This window comes from Haliotis rufescens, unplaced genomic scaffold (assembly GCF_023055435.1).
Source record: "Haliotis rufescens isolate VD_foot unplaced genomic scaffold, xgHalRufe1.0.p SCAF_88, whole genome shotgun sequence".
Lineage (NCBI taxonomy): Eukaryota > Metazoa > Mollusca > Gastropoda > Lepetellida > Haliotidae > Haliotis > Haliotis rufescens.
The window spans coordinates 899,041-915,757 of record NW_025964381.1 but is presented as its reverse complement, the minus strand read 5'-3'; the positions used below and the strand labels follow the sequence as shown (position 1 = coordinate 915,757).

General features: G+C 39.7%; 2 long non-coding RNA genes across 4 annotated transcripts; one reads left to right on the top strand and one right to left on the bottom strand.

Moving 5' to 3' along the window:
* Nucleotides 1-1,829: 1,829 nt before the first annotated feature.
* On the bottom strand, nt 1,830-5,386 carry LOC125377295. The gene is made up of 3 exons (XR_007219511.1): nt 5,116-5,386; nt 2,026-2,095; nt 1,830-1,874 (listed from the first exon to the last, which is right to left on the bottom strand). It is a non-coding gene; the product is annotated as an uncharacterized LOC125377295 (long non-coding RNA).
* A 172-nt stretch (nt 5,387-5,558) lies between these two features.
* Nucleotides 5,559-9,460, top strand: LOC124142453. Of its 3 annotated transcripts, XR_007219508.1 has the most exons (5): nt 5,559-6,391; nt 6,517-6,594; nt 8,508-8,564; nt 8,945-9,203; nt 9,408-9,460. It is a non-coding gene; the product is annotated as an uncharacterized LOC124142453 (long non-coding RNA). The 3 variants fall into 3 exon arrangements; XR_007219507.1 differs by lacking the exon at nt 5,559-6,391 and having other exon boundaries at nt 6,463-6,594; XR_007219509.1 differs by lacking the exons at nt 5,559-6,391; nt 6,517-6,594 and adding an exon at nt 6,727-6,951.
* The last annotated feature ends 7,257 nt before the right edge of the window (nt 9,461-16,717 follow it).

The window sequence follows — 16,717 nt, the reverse complement described above, 5'->3', positions numbered from 1 at the left end:
GTACAGTTTTACAGTATTTGTGTTACTGCAGTGCTACATGTTGTGTAACTGTATTACAGTATTGTTGTTACTGCAGTGCTGACTGATGTATAACTGTATTACAGTATTGGTGTTACTGCAGTGCTGACTGATGTATAACTGTATTACATTATGGTGTTATTGCAGAGCTGACTGAAGTATAACTGTATTACAGTATAGGTGTTACTGCAGTGCTGACTGATGTATAACTGTATTACAGTATTGGTGTTACTGCAGTGTTGACTGTTATATAACCGTATTACAGTATTGGTGTTACTGCAGTGCTGACTGATGTATAACTGTATTACAGTATTGGTGTTACTGCAGTGCTTAATGTTGTGTAACTGTATTACAGTATTTGTGTTACTGTGGTGCTGACTGATGTCTAACTGAATGACAGTTGTTACTGGGATGCTGAATGTTATTGTATAAATAGCTTCCAGAACTTTATACACATTGTCATTACATCACAAAATATTCTACATGTTTCCATGAGGCTTGACATCCATCCATGCTTTTCCGGAAGTTTACGCACAATACCAGCAGCTAAATATAGCTAAACTTCCTCGCCACTGCTTACATTAAATAATACTACATTCCTGACAAATAATGCTTGTCCCCAATACAATGTAACGAGCTTCCACCGAATTTCAACTGAAACAATGTGCACTGACCCAAACGAGCGGTACATGTTACTCTCACACCAACAGACAGTTAATCAGTATAGCTGGTAAATTGCTACAACATGCCAAAATTGACAAGAAATCAGCAACACCAAGCCCTTGGACGATTGCAAGCTGGCCAAACCGCCCGGCAAGTAGCCAATGCATTTCAATTCCACCTAAGGACCATATACAGGCTCCAGCAACGGTACCAAACCACCAACACTACAGATGACCGACCACGTAGTGGAAGACCAAGGGTCACCAACCGACGTCAGGATCGTCAGATTGTGCGACAGCATCTTCTAGATCGCTTTGTTACTGCTGTGGAAACTGCTCGACAGACCATGGCGACACACCAGCAACACATTAGTGCGGACACCGTGCGTCGACGATTGATGGGCAGACATCTCCTCTCTCACAGGCCACACCGAGAACCCATTCTGACACCACATCATCGCCGGGACCGTAGACAGTGGGCAACACAGCACCAGCATTGGCGCCAACAACAGCGGAGAAGAGTCCTCTTCTCTTCCCGTTAATGTATCTCAACAGCAGATGGCAGAGAGTCTGGCGACGCCGTGGGGAACGTTATTCGGATGCTTTTAAGGCAGGGCGGGACAACTTAGGAATGGCCAGGAGTCCGAACTTGACCACACAGAAGGAAGCGAGCTACAAAAACATGTTTTATATCACTGGAAAGCTCTCGAGGAGACGAATCCAAATAATGTGTGTCCCAGTGTGTTCACATGTTCATAAGCTCAAAAATTGGCTCAGAAAATGCATTACTGCAGAAAATTTCTGGCCGAATTTTTTTTTTCTGCAGAAATTTCTGGCAGTATTTTTTTTTTCTACAGAAATTTCTGGCCGAATTTTTTTTTTTCTACAGAAATTTCTGGCCGAATTTTTTTCTGCAGTAATATTTAGCAGAATTATTTTAATTCAGGAGAAATAAGATTCAATCATTGGATAGTTTAACCTGGAGTTGCTTCAAATGACCTTTTTCCTCAAAACAAACATTTTTAGTTCACATGGTTACAAGCAATAAAATAAAACTAATTTCGTGAGATATTTCAAAAAATTATTTATTCACATGCTATATTTCAAGACAATTTCTTGGGAGACTTTGCACTTTTCATTCTCATGAATTGAGTCGTATTTTCTTGGGTGAGGTGATTTTTTCAGAGATGGGTCCTGTCACAAAAGAAAATAGATGTATAGATGAGTGGATCCATATTGTCTAATATAATGGATAATGGCAGCCTATACGCAGCTAGAGTTTAACTTTACAATAGAGCCTGCGGAATAAAATGTATTATGAATGTAAATAGTGTGCTTTACTTACGTTTTCTTCTCAACATACTTGAAATGAATTCTTTTTTTCGTCTGGTCATTGAAAGCTATGTGCACATATTCTGAAAAGATATGAAAAAAACATTAAAATGCTTTTCATTTCAGTAATTAACACATTCCACAAACTTTAGGCACATGAACAAAGTAAGATAAGTGAGGTGAGTTGAAATTGGGTTGAATGTCACGTCCAAGATAATTGCACTTATATAGCATGTGCGTGCGTGCGTCTGAGTGTGTGTGTGCGTGCGTGCTTGTGCTAGTCGTCTGCATCTTCCGTTTTGTATAGGTCACTCCATAAGTTGTCAGTGACTGCATACTTGTGTAGGGGGCACTCAATGTTCACACTGTCATGAAGCTGAAATTATATAAGGATGAGTATACTGCGAAAATTACATTGGATTAATTCGTTAAAAGAGACTTATGTATCATGTTTGGGAGAGGCATTCAGATAAGCAAAATTTGCTTGTTTGCCAATCCCTCCACTTTATGGAAATAAATATGTTTATATCAAGAGACTTCTAAACCATAACCGAACTCAAAACTAACCCCATGTGTCGTAAATGGGTGCTCTAAGGTAAAAGGGTGGTAAACACGTGTTTCATTGGCAAGGGGTACTCAACCCTTATGATCGGAAAGGGGGTCCAAGGACAAAGGAGAGACCAGACCTACTACCCAGAGGGGCCAGCCTGGTACAAGACTTAGTGTAAAGCTAGCCTAGTCTATGTCATCAGCAGCTGGTCACTGCGGCGGAATGTGGTTTTGGCGTTGCTGTTCAAGTTCGAATTTCCGATAGGCCTGTCTCCACTAAAAAAAAATAGATAAATTTTCGGACAGCATAATCTGATGTCAGATCTTAAAAAAGTTCCGAACGACAGTGAAACCATGGTAAGAAGTAGTATTATTATTGAAGCAACCTTCTCAAATGTGTGTGCTGCATAAGCCGGAGTGGTTCCCCTTGAATTTCGAAAATATGAATCGACAGACGAAACGAAACATATCCAGTTGGGGGTTATTCTTTTTTAGTTTGGTGGGAAAATGATATGAAACACTGGGGTCTGACTGACTGATATAGGAGATTTAACGTGCGCTTTCCGACTGTAGCGTATTTCGCACACGGGCCTGGCCGGACCATTTATTGTATTCCGAAAAGGGTGAAAGTGATGTGTGCAACCCAAGAGGGGGGTTTTAGGGGTTGCTTATATTGAAGTTTTGGAATTTTTAAATTTGGAATAAATGCCGAGGTGGGTGGAGGAGGGAACTAAGGGAGCCGGGTGAGGTGGGTGTTTGTATGTTTATTGGATTTTGGATTGGTAGAATAATTAGTTTTTAGATGCGCTTAATTAGGTCTGTTTTGATTAGGAATACGCCTAGGGCCTTGAAGTTTTCTGGTATATTTTGAGGGTTATTTCATCTAGAGTAGGAACCTTATTTAGATTGAGGGTGGTTTGTAGTGTGGTTCTGTGTGTTTGGTAGTGGGTGCAGTGGATGAGTGCGTGTTCTGTGGTTTCGGGTTGTTTGCAGTGGGGGCAGTTGCCTGTGATGTGTCTTTTAAGTTTTTTTAGGTGGTTATTTAGGTTCGTGTGTCCTGTTTGGAGTTTTGTAATAAATCTGTCAATTTTTTTAGAGAGGTGTAGGATTTTAGGTTTTGGCTAGTGGTTTTCTGAGCACTTTTTTGATTTGGCTATTTGAGTTTTGATATTGATTATGCCATTTTATGGTTATTTTTTGTTTGTTTACACTTTTAATTTCTGATTTTGAGATGGGTAGGTTTAGGCTTATTACTGGTATTTTGAGAGATAATTTAGCTGCTTTATTTGTTTGCCTGCTTTTGTTAGGTCGTCGGAGCTTTTAAGTATTTGGTTTATTAATTTAGGTCGTTTTTTGGTATTTTTGTTTTGGAGGGCTTTTAGTCCACTAAGGGAGTCGGTGAGAGTTAGGATTTTATTGTTGTTTTTAGATTGGGGCTGCCCAAGGACTAAATATATCATACAATTATTGAAATACCGGTATACATTGTGATTGTCGAGTAACCCTGTGAACAACCAACACCCTCCTTTAACCCCCCCCCCCCCCCCCCCCCCCCCTAAAGTAGCACGCTAAAGGTTTTCAATATATTCGATAACATACTACTTAGATGCGAACTGTTTAATTGACAGCTGTTAATTGGTAACGGTCAAGCCTCAGTGAATTTGCATTGGGAGTGTGTTTGTGAGGGGACGTCTGAAATAAAGGTGGATTCAGTCGGAATAAAGATAAGATAATGATCTCATAAATTTTATTGAAGGCTTTGAAAGTTTAGGATCGGCGAGACCGTAACACAGAGTAATTAACAAAACGATCACGTGATCGTGGCGCTGATAGACAAAACCCACCGACCACGTGCGCGAGACAATGTATCACCGTATGAAGTGACAATACCCGAGGATATTTAATTGCCAAGTTGGCAGGAAGTCTGGCGGCACGGCACGTACAATATGCGTCGTTTGGGTATTCTATATTGTCTCAACACCAGCTTTGATGGGGCAATAAGAAAAGATGATATATATGTTTATTTTAGGAAAACATTAATACAACAATTTGTTATATTAATAAACATAGGGTCTATAAAGTTATTTTTATCTAAATATTTCTAACGTTATAAATAATAGAAAACTCGCATGTAAATCATCAAAATACTGCATGGATTGGTATTTTGTAATTTTCCGTGTTATCACTTTCACTGATCACCACAGGCAAATTCATGGTCACATAGCTACACTACAAGTGTCGCCATACAGCTACAATAAGTTGCCTAATGTACATGTAGACAGTATACGAGTCGCAATAACACCATAGGGGATGGAGATATCTCCTTTTCAGATTAGATTGTTTGCGTATTTTTTTATCAAAAGTGGTAGAAATAAATACACTAAAATTAGACTCTTACAAATCGCGTTTCGCATGGCAGCAGAGCCACACATTCACTGTTTGGAGTACAGGTTGTTATTTGGTTGTTGTTATATGAAATAACCGTGTTACCAAAATTCCACGTTCTAGGGTCGGCGTTTCCAGAAATAAAACAATAAATATTTTGACGTCTTACCTGTATCGTAACTGCAAGACGGTAACCAGACGCTGTAACTCTGCTGACTGCACGTGGTTCGGGATCTTTGCTGTGGCTGAAATAAAGAGTGCTATGTTTTACAGAAAGAGACCACGTTGCTTGTGCCATTGTTCAAAGACATTGTTCGTAGGTACGATTCTGAATATATACAAGTCACATGACAAAGAAGGTATTTACATGAAAGATATTTCAAATCTCGATGTTAGAGACCTTGAGAAATGTAGATTTAACTGAATCCAATCCGATTTAGTGTTACTGTCATTCATTACAAATGGATAATACGATATTGCACTATAGAGAGGGTAATTATAGCTACCTGAAGGAGCAACCATATGTCCACTCTTTGAAGTTGCCGCCAAACCGGACGCGTTATTCTAACTCGCAAGAACACTGTGTACACAGCTTCTTTCTAAATGTGGAGAAGCGTAAGTGTGGTGAAAGAACAATATGAATGTAAGTCAGGCATGAAGTTGCACGGAGGAACCAACGTGAGACTTTATAATCACATGGTTGTTCATATATGTTGTTTAATGCGTGATAGGTATTACCGCTTAAAAGGTGGTTTTGTATTTATAATAAAAACTGATCGTTTACATTTAACATAGAATATAAAAATAGTTTTGTCTGGGTAGCAACATAACTGTTGCATAGGGTATGTTGTTTAATGATAATACTATATGAAAATTCCTCGAGCCAGCTGACTTACACTATGGATAGTGTACAAGACAACAGTTATAGAACATCACGTGATAAAGTTGATGGAAACGGCAAAATATTTATTTACAATATATGTGTTTCCAGGGGAAGAGCCTGTTACAAAGTCTGTGTCTAAAAAAAAGTAAACTCGCTCCTTGTCGGACAAAACTGAATGTAATTAAGTTAACTACCTATGTACATTATCAGTGGAGTACTTGAATTAATATCAAATTGTAACCCGAGATGCTGGTGCCACACCTTATTACGTGACCACCCAGTGAGGCGTGAACACTCAGGGGCATGATATACACCCTTGTGTTTGATTTGATATACCAATCAGCCGTGGACGCCCGACCATAAAAATGGTATATATAGATTTAACCCTAATCAGGTATCGTTAAATATCGTTAAATCGTCGAGAACGTTCTGTCAGACGATCAAACGATAACTATTCAACAAGTCGGTAAATCACATCGAAAACCCAAGTTCTGGTCGCAGTGAGAAGCTCTGGATACCTTGAGGAGGGTTCACCAGCTCTGCTTCAACAACGTTGACATGGGTAAGGCATTTTATTCTATTTTTGTACACCAAACACTGTATATATCTTAAAGAACTTTTGCCTTCTGTTTGGATCATGGTTTCTTTTTGAACATATTCACTGAACATGTTGCTACCCTATTACAGATCTTACCAACGTCATCAACAGTCAAGGCAGACATCTTTCTTCAAGAAATCTGCCCAAAAGGAAAAACACTGAAATTGGTAAGTAATGCTTATGTGCAATGTCGTTAACTATAGCTCATTTATTGCATCGGCACTATTAGGTAGAGTTGAGCTACGAACGCGAAAATAAACTGGTACGGCGAATGTAGGGGTGAGGTACTCCATCGGCTTCGTTGCGCTGGGTTTTTTTACCACCACCGACTGTGTTGCCAATTTAAATTTCGTTTCGGAATCAAAGCACGGTGCATGTTTTGTTTTTTTATCAAAATGTCAACATGAGCTAGGAAAGGAAGAGCGGAAGAGCCAGGGCTCTGCGAACATACGCGGATTGTGTAGCCTTTATATATATATGGCTTCGCGTGGCATTATATTGGTGTTACGTACGTAGTATACCAGGTAAGTGTTGCCCTCGTTGCCCACAGGGCCATGACTTAATTAGGGTGCGAGTTGGCGGGTGGCTCGGTCTACTCGGTGGTGCAAACAGTAGGCGTAGGGCTAGGCAAGTTTACGAGACATACTCTCGCGTGGACCTAGTGATAGAACCCTTTCTTCGTTTTGAGAGGACATGTCGATATCGAATTTCGCGAATTTTCTTCTCGAATTTCTGGGCAACAATGCAGTTTACCGGGCGCAGCCCGAGCTCTACCATCCGCTCAATTACCGCGCTATAGTGCCACGCTGTCTCGTTATACCGTTACCGTGCCTCACGCTCTGGTGACTCTCGCTTCACGATCCAACACCCGTTTTCGGTCTTAGGGAAACTTACACATCTTTACAATCAAACACCCGTTCTCGGTCTTAGGGAAACTTACACATCTTTACGATCAAACACCCGTTCTAGGTCTTAGGGAAACTTACACGTCTTTACGATCCAACACCCGTTTTTCGGTCATTAGGGTTAGCTGGCTTTGGGCAAGGGTTAGCCATAAATTCTTACTTTTTCAAGCGTTAATTCAGTTAATCCCATTGGTTGTTGACATAAACAATTGCGGGTGTGGTTTCAAGAAAAGATGAATGGGAGAGCGGGCCATGACGTCACACGCATGCGCAATTCATTGTTTTCTCAATTACACATGCATGTCAATGGTGATTCTAATGACCTGTTAAACGAGCACTGATTACATGTGATAGCGCCTGTGGTCCAGTGGTAGAGCGTCGGCTAATTAACGCATTAATTAGCAGAGCCGGTGAGTCGGCGAAGCGCGTTCGAGCCCCAACAGCGCTAATTGGATCTGAAAAAGTGCGCCCGGTAAAGTGCACTAATCCCGATTTAATGGGTCATTATTGTGTAATTGGTATCCAAGCACACCATGTCTTTTTGTGATATTTCCTTTCCAGTTTCCAGTGAATTCTATGCTTGTCTTAAGAGGCGACTAACACTATTGCGTGGTCAGGCTCGCTGACCTGCATTGATGCTCATGATATGAATCTCTGAAATGTCTGGTCCAGATTCGATTAATTACAGACCGCTGTCATATAGGTGGAATATTGCTGAATGCGGCAGTAAACAACAAAACAAACCAAAACATATATTACTGTCTACATATCCTATTGGTAGGGAGTTATGTAGATTCTTATTTAGAAACCAGTGGAGCTTAGTATCCACAGTGCACATATATGGGTTACGTTATTGTAGTTTGTCCAATATTATTAGTAAAGGATGTAATGGGATTTGTTTTGTAATGGGATCGTGCCATGTATGTCAATACATTTGTTTGTACATTATAATTGTAACACACGTTTAGAAGGATAGAAATTTATCTTTGTCTTAGCTAAATGCTTGGTACGGGCCTGTTGAATAAATTCAATGTTTGTCTGGTAGGCTTGTCTAATTTTGGAGGAATTGTGGATTTTTGAGAATGGAAATTGGCAATTGTTATATTTGTATGACTATCCAATTACATTAAAGTTGCAATTTATGTATTGTTTAAATATTTATTTGACATTTCCAGGACCAGTAAAGCTGCAAGACTTTGTCGGCCAGTCAAAAGTGGACGCTGCAATCCAAGGTATCACTTTTAGTGCTATCATGAAGATAGTTATCAATGAAATTATTGGTATATGACTCCACATACAATATCATGTATAGCATATTTATTCCTTGAGGCTATACTATACAATTCAAAGTAAATGCTGAAGTCACATGTGGTTAATATTTTTATAATTTATGTAAATTGTTTTAAACCACATTACAATTGTTTTGAAGCAAGTATTTCATGTCCAGTTGCTCATCCTAAGTATAAAAGAATCTGCACACAATGTTGAAACTTAAATGCACAAGATTGATTTTTCTCTCAATATTCAAATCAATATTCTGTAAAAATAAACAAGTTTTGTACAATTTGATTTGTTTTCATAGTGATAATACTGATGTAAATACCATTTTCAGGTGAAACTTTCTTTCTCATGGTGGGGCACACGCATGAAGATTTGGATCAACTGTTAAGTGTTTAGTGCAAGGGAACTTAGACAGAAGCCTGCAACAACCCGCGATGCCCTCCTTCAAGATTGGGGACATCCGGACACCCACCACCAAGCTATCAGACTTCAAGCCCTTCATGCCTGCCCCAAGGGAAGCGACAACCCTCCCAACTAAAGTTCAAGAGGCAATAGAGAAGAACAATGAAAAACTGCAAAAACAATCAAAGGTAATTTCAATAAATATTGCATTTCTTTTGAAATATGTATTGTGATGTGTAATATTAGGGTTAGTCAGCGTTACTTAGAATATGTGTAATGTGGGCAGAGAAACAACCCAACTTCATGAGGTTACTATTTTTGCTTTTATTGTATAGATGCAGTGATTTTAATTATGTTCTCATATTCTTTACATTTTTTTTCTTTACTTTCAGATCACTCTGACAAAGCACCGAAGACAAGCGTCAGTATCAGAACAATAAAGAAGGAGCAGCAAGTTTTGCTGAAATGAACATATTTTTTGTCTAAGCTATGTGGCTGAGATATTGCCGAGGATTGCATTGCAGGAGTTTTGTACTTTGTATGTTTTTGTTTCTTAGTAAAGCTGTGTATTTAGAATTGTATATATATATATACATATATAAGATGAGATGTGCACAAAGAAATTTATGAAACAATATATGCAGTTATATTGTAAAATCTTGGTTGTGTTCTATTTTTTTCCATGTCTGAAGTTAACCTACTTTCAGAGTACCGTATATCACATGTAGGTTGTTTCTTTGAATTCCAACTGGGGATTATATATTTGGTTGGCCCGATGGAATAATTATGAAATTTATTTTTTGAGAATCACATTCACCTTTAATGTTGTACACTTCAAAGTCGTCAAAAGGCCATTGAAGATGGTCACAAATTCTCATAATAATTTAGATAATGATAGGGTAAGCTCAAGGTTCAATGATTTGCATCTGTCTAGTATACAAAAGTATGAGGCCAACATGTTGTTCCATTGTTTAATTCGAGTGACGTCAACTTTTCTTGATAAATTTGGTAAATATAATACCAAGATAAATATCTTCAATTGCTGAATTCAATTCAAACTATCCAATGATTGAATCTTATTTCTCCTGAATTAAAATAATTCTGCTAAATATTACTGCAGAAAAAAATTCGGCCAGAAATTTCTGTAGAAAAAAAAAAATTCGGCCAGAAATTTCTGTAGAAAAAAAAAATACTGCCAGAAATTTCTGCAGAAAAAAAAAATTCGGCCAGAAATTTCTGCAGTAATGCATTTTCTGAGCCAATTTTTGAGCTTATGAACATGTGAACACACTGGGACACACATTATTTGGATTCGTCTCCTCGAGAGCTTTCCAATGATATAAAACATGTTTTTGTAGCTCTCTTCCTTCTGTGTGGTCAAGTTCGGACTCCTGGCCATTCCTAAGTTGTCCCGCCCTGCCTTTTTTGTTGTTGACAGAGACTCGTTGGGTGGTACGAGCATCATGGTGTGGGGTGGAATTGGTCTTGCACAGAGGGTCGGCCCTGTGGTCTTCCAGAACATCGGTCCAGGGAGAGGCAATGGTGTCACAGCAGCTCGGTAAATTGATCAAGTCTTGAGCCCACACGCCATACCCCATTTGGCACGTCGCAGCAAATACGAGTTTCAGCATGATAACGTCCGTGCCCACACTGCGAGAGCAACAAGAGGCTTCCTCCAGCAAAATGAGCATCAGAACCATGCAGTGGCCTGCCCTCAGTTCCGATTTAAATCCCATTGAGCACCTGTGGGACGAGATTAGAAGACGACTGAATGACGTCCGACCAAGCCTGACAACTGCAGCTGATCTGCGTTCATCAGAGTGTGGGCTCGAGTGCCTATGGCCTTCATCAACCATCTCATCCATTCCATGTATCGACGTTGCACGGCAGTCATCAAAGCACATGGCGGACACACGAGATACTGAATTGTGATGACATTTTCTCAGAGACTAGTGTTTCACTTTAAGAAAATTTGACACTTTAATTTCAACCTTGATGATCAATTTTGCCAAGTTTCATCTTTATAATATGTCTCAAAGTATATGTACAGTGTTTGGACAAAAACATATGGTGACGTTTCTTTTGCGGTTCAGTATATATATTCAAGTATATTCAAGTAAGCGCGTAACGAGAATCTTTAAGGATACGTAATTAATTTAGACAAACAGCTCAATGTTGTTAATCCACCGTGCTTTCTATCTGAATGTAGGTTGATTTTGTCTATTAATCTAGCGGTATCGGCAGCCATCTTCGGTTTTTAACAACATATAGAACCATAATTGTCTGAAGAAGATTTTCTGGTCTGACACTTCATGAAGTTAATTCAAGGCGTGTAACTTAATGTACATGTGAATGACCGACGTTATTCAGGATTTATACATCTGCCAGGGATGTGCAGCCCAAAATCACGAGCATGAAAAACATCTCAATCATAGCTTATCTTGGTTTGAATTAAATATCACGGTCAAGAGACGGAAATCAGCACAATAAATAGCGGGACATAAGGCCACCAATGGACAATACAATAATATCAGACTGGGATAGAACCCGGGCCTTGGGTGTGATCAGCAATCAGTAGTCTATTGTAAAGTGCACAGATGAGGCGTCTTACATTTGCGAATGTTTGGGCTATAATAATGATATGAGATCAGTTCCCATCGCTTGTGCTGGTCTTCTAATGGTACTGACACTTCGTGGACCGGATCTGTTTTAAGTTTTATAATATCTGCATGTTCCATCTTTGAGAAATCTAAAGGGTTCCTATCGTCGTCACTGTGCACAGTTGCGTCCCTTAAGCACTCCAGAAACTTCTGATTATGGAATTATGTTTCTAAGTTTGTCAGCACCATACCCGTGCTCTTGGGTTTCACCAAAGTGGTAAACGTCTGAACCCTGCATCACTTCGGGCTGTCCTCCCAAATGAAGCTATCACGCGGTGATATAACTTGAATACTGTTAAAACTCACTAAATCAAGGACGTGATATCACTATGAAGATCCCGGGTAGAATTGGTCTTCAGCAACCCAAGCTAGCAGTAAAAGGTGACTATGCTTGTCGTAAGAGGCGACTAACTGGATCGGGTGGTCAGGCTGCAGAGACACGAGAGTACCATTACTGATTTTGTTGAAACTAATGAAACGGTATGTTAATTTTGAATTACGTCTGCTGTGTTCAAGTGCAGAGATTTTGTTGCTTATGAGTAAAGAAACACGTTGAGAAATATATTCGCTTTGTAACACAGTGGTGCGCAGTTTTAAAGTCTCGGCAAAAACATTAATTTTGTATTTGACTAGCATAGTGTAATGGCATTGACCAGCATGTATTGAATTCCAATCATCAGAGCTTCAAGCTTGATTGGATACATCCGGTGGAGATGTTGTTTCACAGACACAGCATCACCTATATGTACATCATGACGCACTAGATCTGTACAGCCAGGAATGGTACTAACTGCTCAACATCGACGCCTGAGACTGCGATGGGCAAGGCAGGTTGGACGCTGGCAAGTGAGAAATTGGCGTCGAGTGCTGTTTACTGACGAAAGTCGGTTTAACTTGCTTCGAAATGACGGCAGAGAACGAGTTTATCGACGCAGAGGGGAACGTTTGGCTCCGGCGTGTATTCGAGAGATCCATCCATTCGGCGGGGGAGGTGTCATGTTGTGGGGCGGTATTTGTGGAGATCAGAAGACTGATGTGGTGCTTATACAGGGAAACCTGAACGCTGTGCAGTACAGAGACCAACTGTTGCAGCCAGTTGTGCTTCCGTTCTTACAAAACCAACAGCAGGGGACATTGTTTCAACACGACAATGCCAGGCCATTTAATGCATGACTGACACGTAACTTTCTAAACCAGAAGAACGTTGACGTTTTGCCCTGGCCTGCCCACTCACCAGATATAAATCCTATTGAACGTCTGTGGGACCATCTTGACAGACAGATTAGAGCACGCCATCAGCCTCCCGTCAACAAACAAGAATTGCAGCAGGCCCTGAGAGACGAGTGGCAACGGATTCCAGTCTACTGACGTCATCGATGAGGCGGCGTATCACAGCATGCATTGAGGCAGCTGGAGGTCATACACGCTATTGAAGGCAACTGTGTCGACAATGAACTTTTAGTGTGTCTGACAATTTTTTGGTGACATTTCAGACAACTTTTGAAAATGAAATTTCTTATCCCACCATTGTTTATCCTGAGCTTACATTGCACAATTTCATTCAAATTGTGGTTGATCAATCATGTGTTACCCCTCCCTAGATTATATTGTAATTCACAACAAAACTTCTTCTCGACCTATACTTTCTTTTGCCGCCAGGTTAGATCTGGAACGGGTTGTGAGATGGATCGGTATCCATAGTTTAAATTTCGAACACTCCAGTTGTTAGAGTATGGATTTGGGATATACTCTGATGAGCATGCGCTGACGACCCATTAGAATCCGTAATAAGGCTGCGATGCCTGTAAATATTATATATATATACGTTGGAAATGTGAAGCATTGAGTTTATATTCACATAAATTACGATGTGTTGATGGTCATGATGCTGTAGGTGCTCGTGATGTGGACGATGTTGACAATAATGTGGATATATGTTGAATAATATACTGCGGTCAGTCAGTGCACCGTACAGGACGGTGCACCTGCATCCCAAGTACCAAGTCGTCCCCATTGTTCTCGGTGCCTTAGGTTTGGTACCTCCCAATCTGTTGACTGACATTGGGAGAGTACCCAGGTTTGCTACCGGGAATACATCCCTTCTGACAATCTGGGTAATGCAGAAGGCTGAAGTCTTGGTGAGTCTTCACATTCTCCTAAAAACTCTGGGTGGGTTTGACCAGGCAGCGCTTCCTGGGAGAAGTCCCTTTCGCTGTCTGGGCTGCGTGTATAGGGGGTAAGGGCCCTGAGCTGATGATGAGCCTAGCCAGCCAAACTGTGCCAGGATCAACCAAACCCTTTTTGCTGATTTTTTATCTATTTCAATATGTACATACTACTCATGATAATATAATTAAAGCGACAGAACCCTTTCCAATATATATCTCCTCATAAAACAGAGTCGATTGTTCGATTCCGACTATATCCTGAGCATGTGTTTATGAACCTCTATCAAAAAGTAATGCTACCAGGTACAGTTTTAGGTAACCAAGTAGCAAATTTACATAGGGACACCTTTTTCACAATGTTTCACGTTCTTATTGATCCACGGTATTGTTAGTCCACCCTTGGCACAATCTCTCAGGTTATTGTTTGGTCAACCCTTGTCACAATGTTTCACGTCATTGTTGGTCAACACTTGGCACAATGTTTCACGTTATTGTTGGTCAACCCTTGGCACAATGTTTCACGTTATTGTTGGTCAACCCTTGGCACAATGTCTTTCAACTTTGTGCACCACTGTCAAACATGAAAAACATAAGGGAAAACTTCATTCCTTGATCCATGGGGCATTTCATACTAAACGTGGTGACCACAGACATAGTATTATATATATATGATGCAGAAAATTATGACATAAATTGTAAATGCAAGAGAATATCCGCCGAAACAGGTTCCATTTAGTGTAAAGGGCAAAATAGCTGTGAAAATAATATGAATGGACACTGAAAATCAGTGATGACACCAGGTCTTCGCGAAAAGAAATGTTCAAACAGTAGTCAAGAAGCCCCTAACCAAGATGGTTTCGAAGGTTTAGTAACTTATCGCAACTTGTGGTTCCCTCCATAAGTATTTTGGTTCCTCCCTTACCAGTTTGGTGAAACCCACAACCACTTATGGTCTATCTATCTAGCAACGTCTATCTATGGATACATTACGTCAACGTTACAGAATTCTCAGAATTTTATGTAATTCCTTTGAAATTGTTGATAACTTGGAATTTGACTTTGCAATTACATTTCAAGGTGGCGTTAGAACAACATGTAAAATGCTAGACTTCCTCATTGAAAACATCTTTGTGAATTTTGGGGTAAGACATTTAGACAAGAAGTAGACTTCACACCAATTGCTCTCCCATTCATGCTGGTCTGTTTCTTTATGTGTATGAATCGGAATTTCTGGTCGGATTGGCAAAGCCAGAACGAAGTAATTTGGCCAAGAAGTTTTACTTGAGCTTCAGATATATCGATGATCTGATATCGGTCAATAACCATCAAATAGCCAATTCCCTACCACTGATTTACCCACATGAACTATACATATAGGAGACCTGTGAGACCGCCTCGTCTATTTCATATTTAGATCTATGCATAAAGATACAGAGTGACAAAACACTCTCCACAAGACAGAAGTACTGGAAGGATGGCTTATTATGTCGAGCAATATTCAAGCAGCTCCAGCCTTTGGTGTCTTCATTTCACAACTTTTGAGGTACAATCGATCATGTCATTTCTACCAAGATTTCAAAAAGCGTCATACGACACTTGCTCAGAAGTTGTTTAACCAAGATTACAACATACATGGCCTCATTTAATCTTTATAAAATGATTTATGAAGGACATTTCCAAATTTGAGGCATCAGTGAGAAAAAATCCTGTTTGACTTGCCTTTGCATGTGTTTGAGACGCGTCACAACGGTGGGGCAGCATACGTTCACCTTTACGCGAACATCTGGTATCATCACTATTTGAAAGTGATTAATAAACACATGTTCAATTCATAGTAGGAATCATACAATCGGCTCTGCTTTTGACAGACATTTCCGATGAATGATATGGAAAGGGCTTAGTCGCGATTTTGTATTAAGAGTCTATAATCGATTGTAGCAAAGTGTGTTTTGTGCAGGCGGGCCAAGGGCGTAATGACGCAACACAGTTTGCAAAGATACCTGTAAACAATACAATGTTCACTTGCAAATTTACATGCTCGTAACCTATGAAATTATCAGACAAATATAATAGGGTGATCTAACAGCTGTTAAAAATCATAAATGTTAAGAAAATGTATCGAGGTTTTAAAATTGGAAAAGAAAACATATTTGTTTACTTAATGTTTACTAAATGACCATCTAATGCCAACAGTTGGTTTGATTTAAACATATTTTATTGCAAGAAATCAAATGGATTAGGCTCAAGTGACACACTTACGAGGCCTTCTCCCACATACATTTCATTACATTGTCATTTGTGAATGATAATGGTGCAGAATAAATGTACAGTGCAGAGAAATTATATACAAGTAGTTAGAATAACACACACACACACACACGCGCGCGCGCGCGCGTACCCATGTACATATATACAGTATCGCACACGCATACACATACACACGTATACATGGTTACATATATATTTTTATCATCCAAAACTGGCTCCCACAGGAGATATTGCTTGGATGAGATCAAGCGATATCTACACTGTAGATATCGCTGCAATGAAATTACATCACAATGCTTTGCAGACCATTGTGACGTCACTGGTTACCATGACGTCACAATCAAATGACATCACTAATAGCTCTGCTACTGAAGCCGTTTTTCAGTACTTTTTACACTGAAGACACTGCTAATTACTGTCTACAAATTGAAAAAGTTGAAAGAATGATGTTGGATGATACATAAAATCTCACCCTCGTGTCTTTTGATATCAAATATATCAACACTCGTTGATAAAAGTGGCAAAAATCCTCGGCAAGCCTCGGAATTCTTCCCCTTTTATCAACTCGTGTTGATATATTTGATATCAAAAGACACTCGGGTGAGA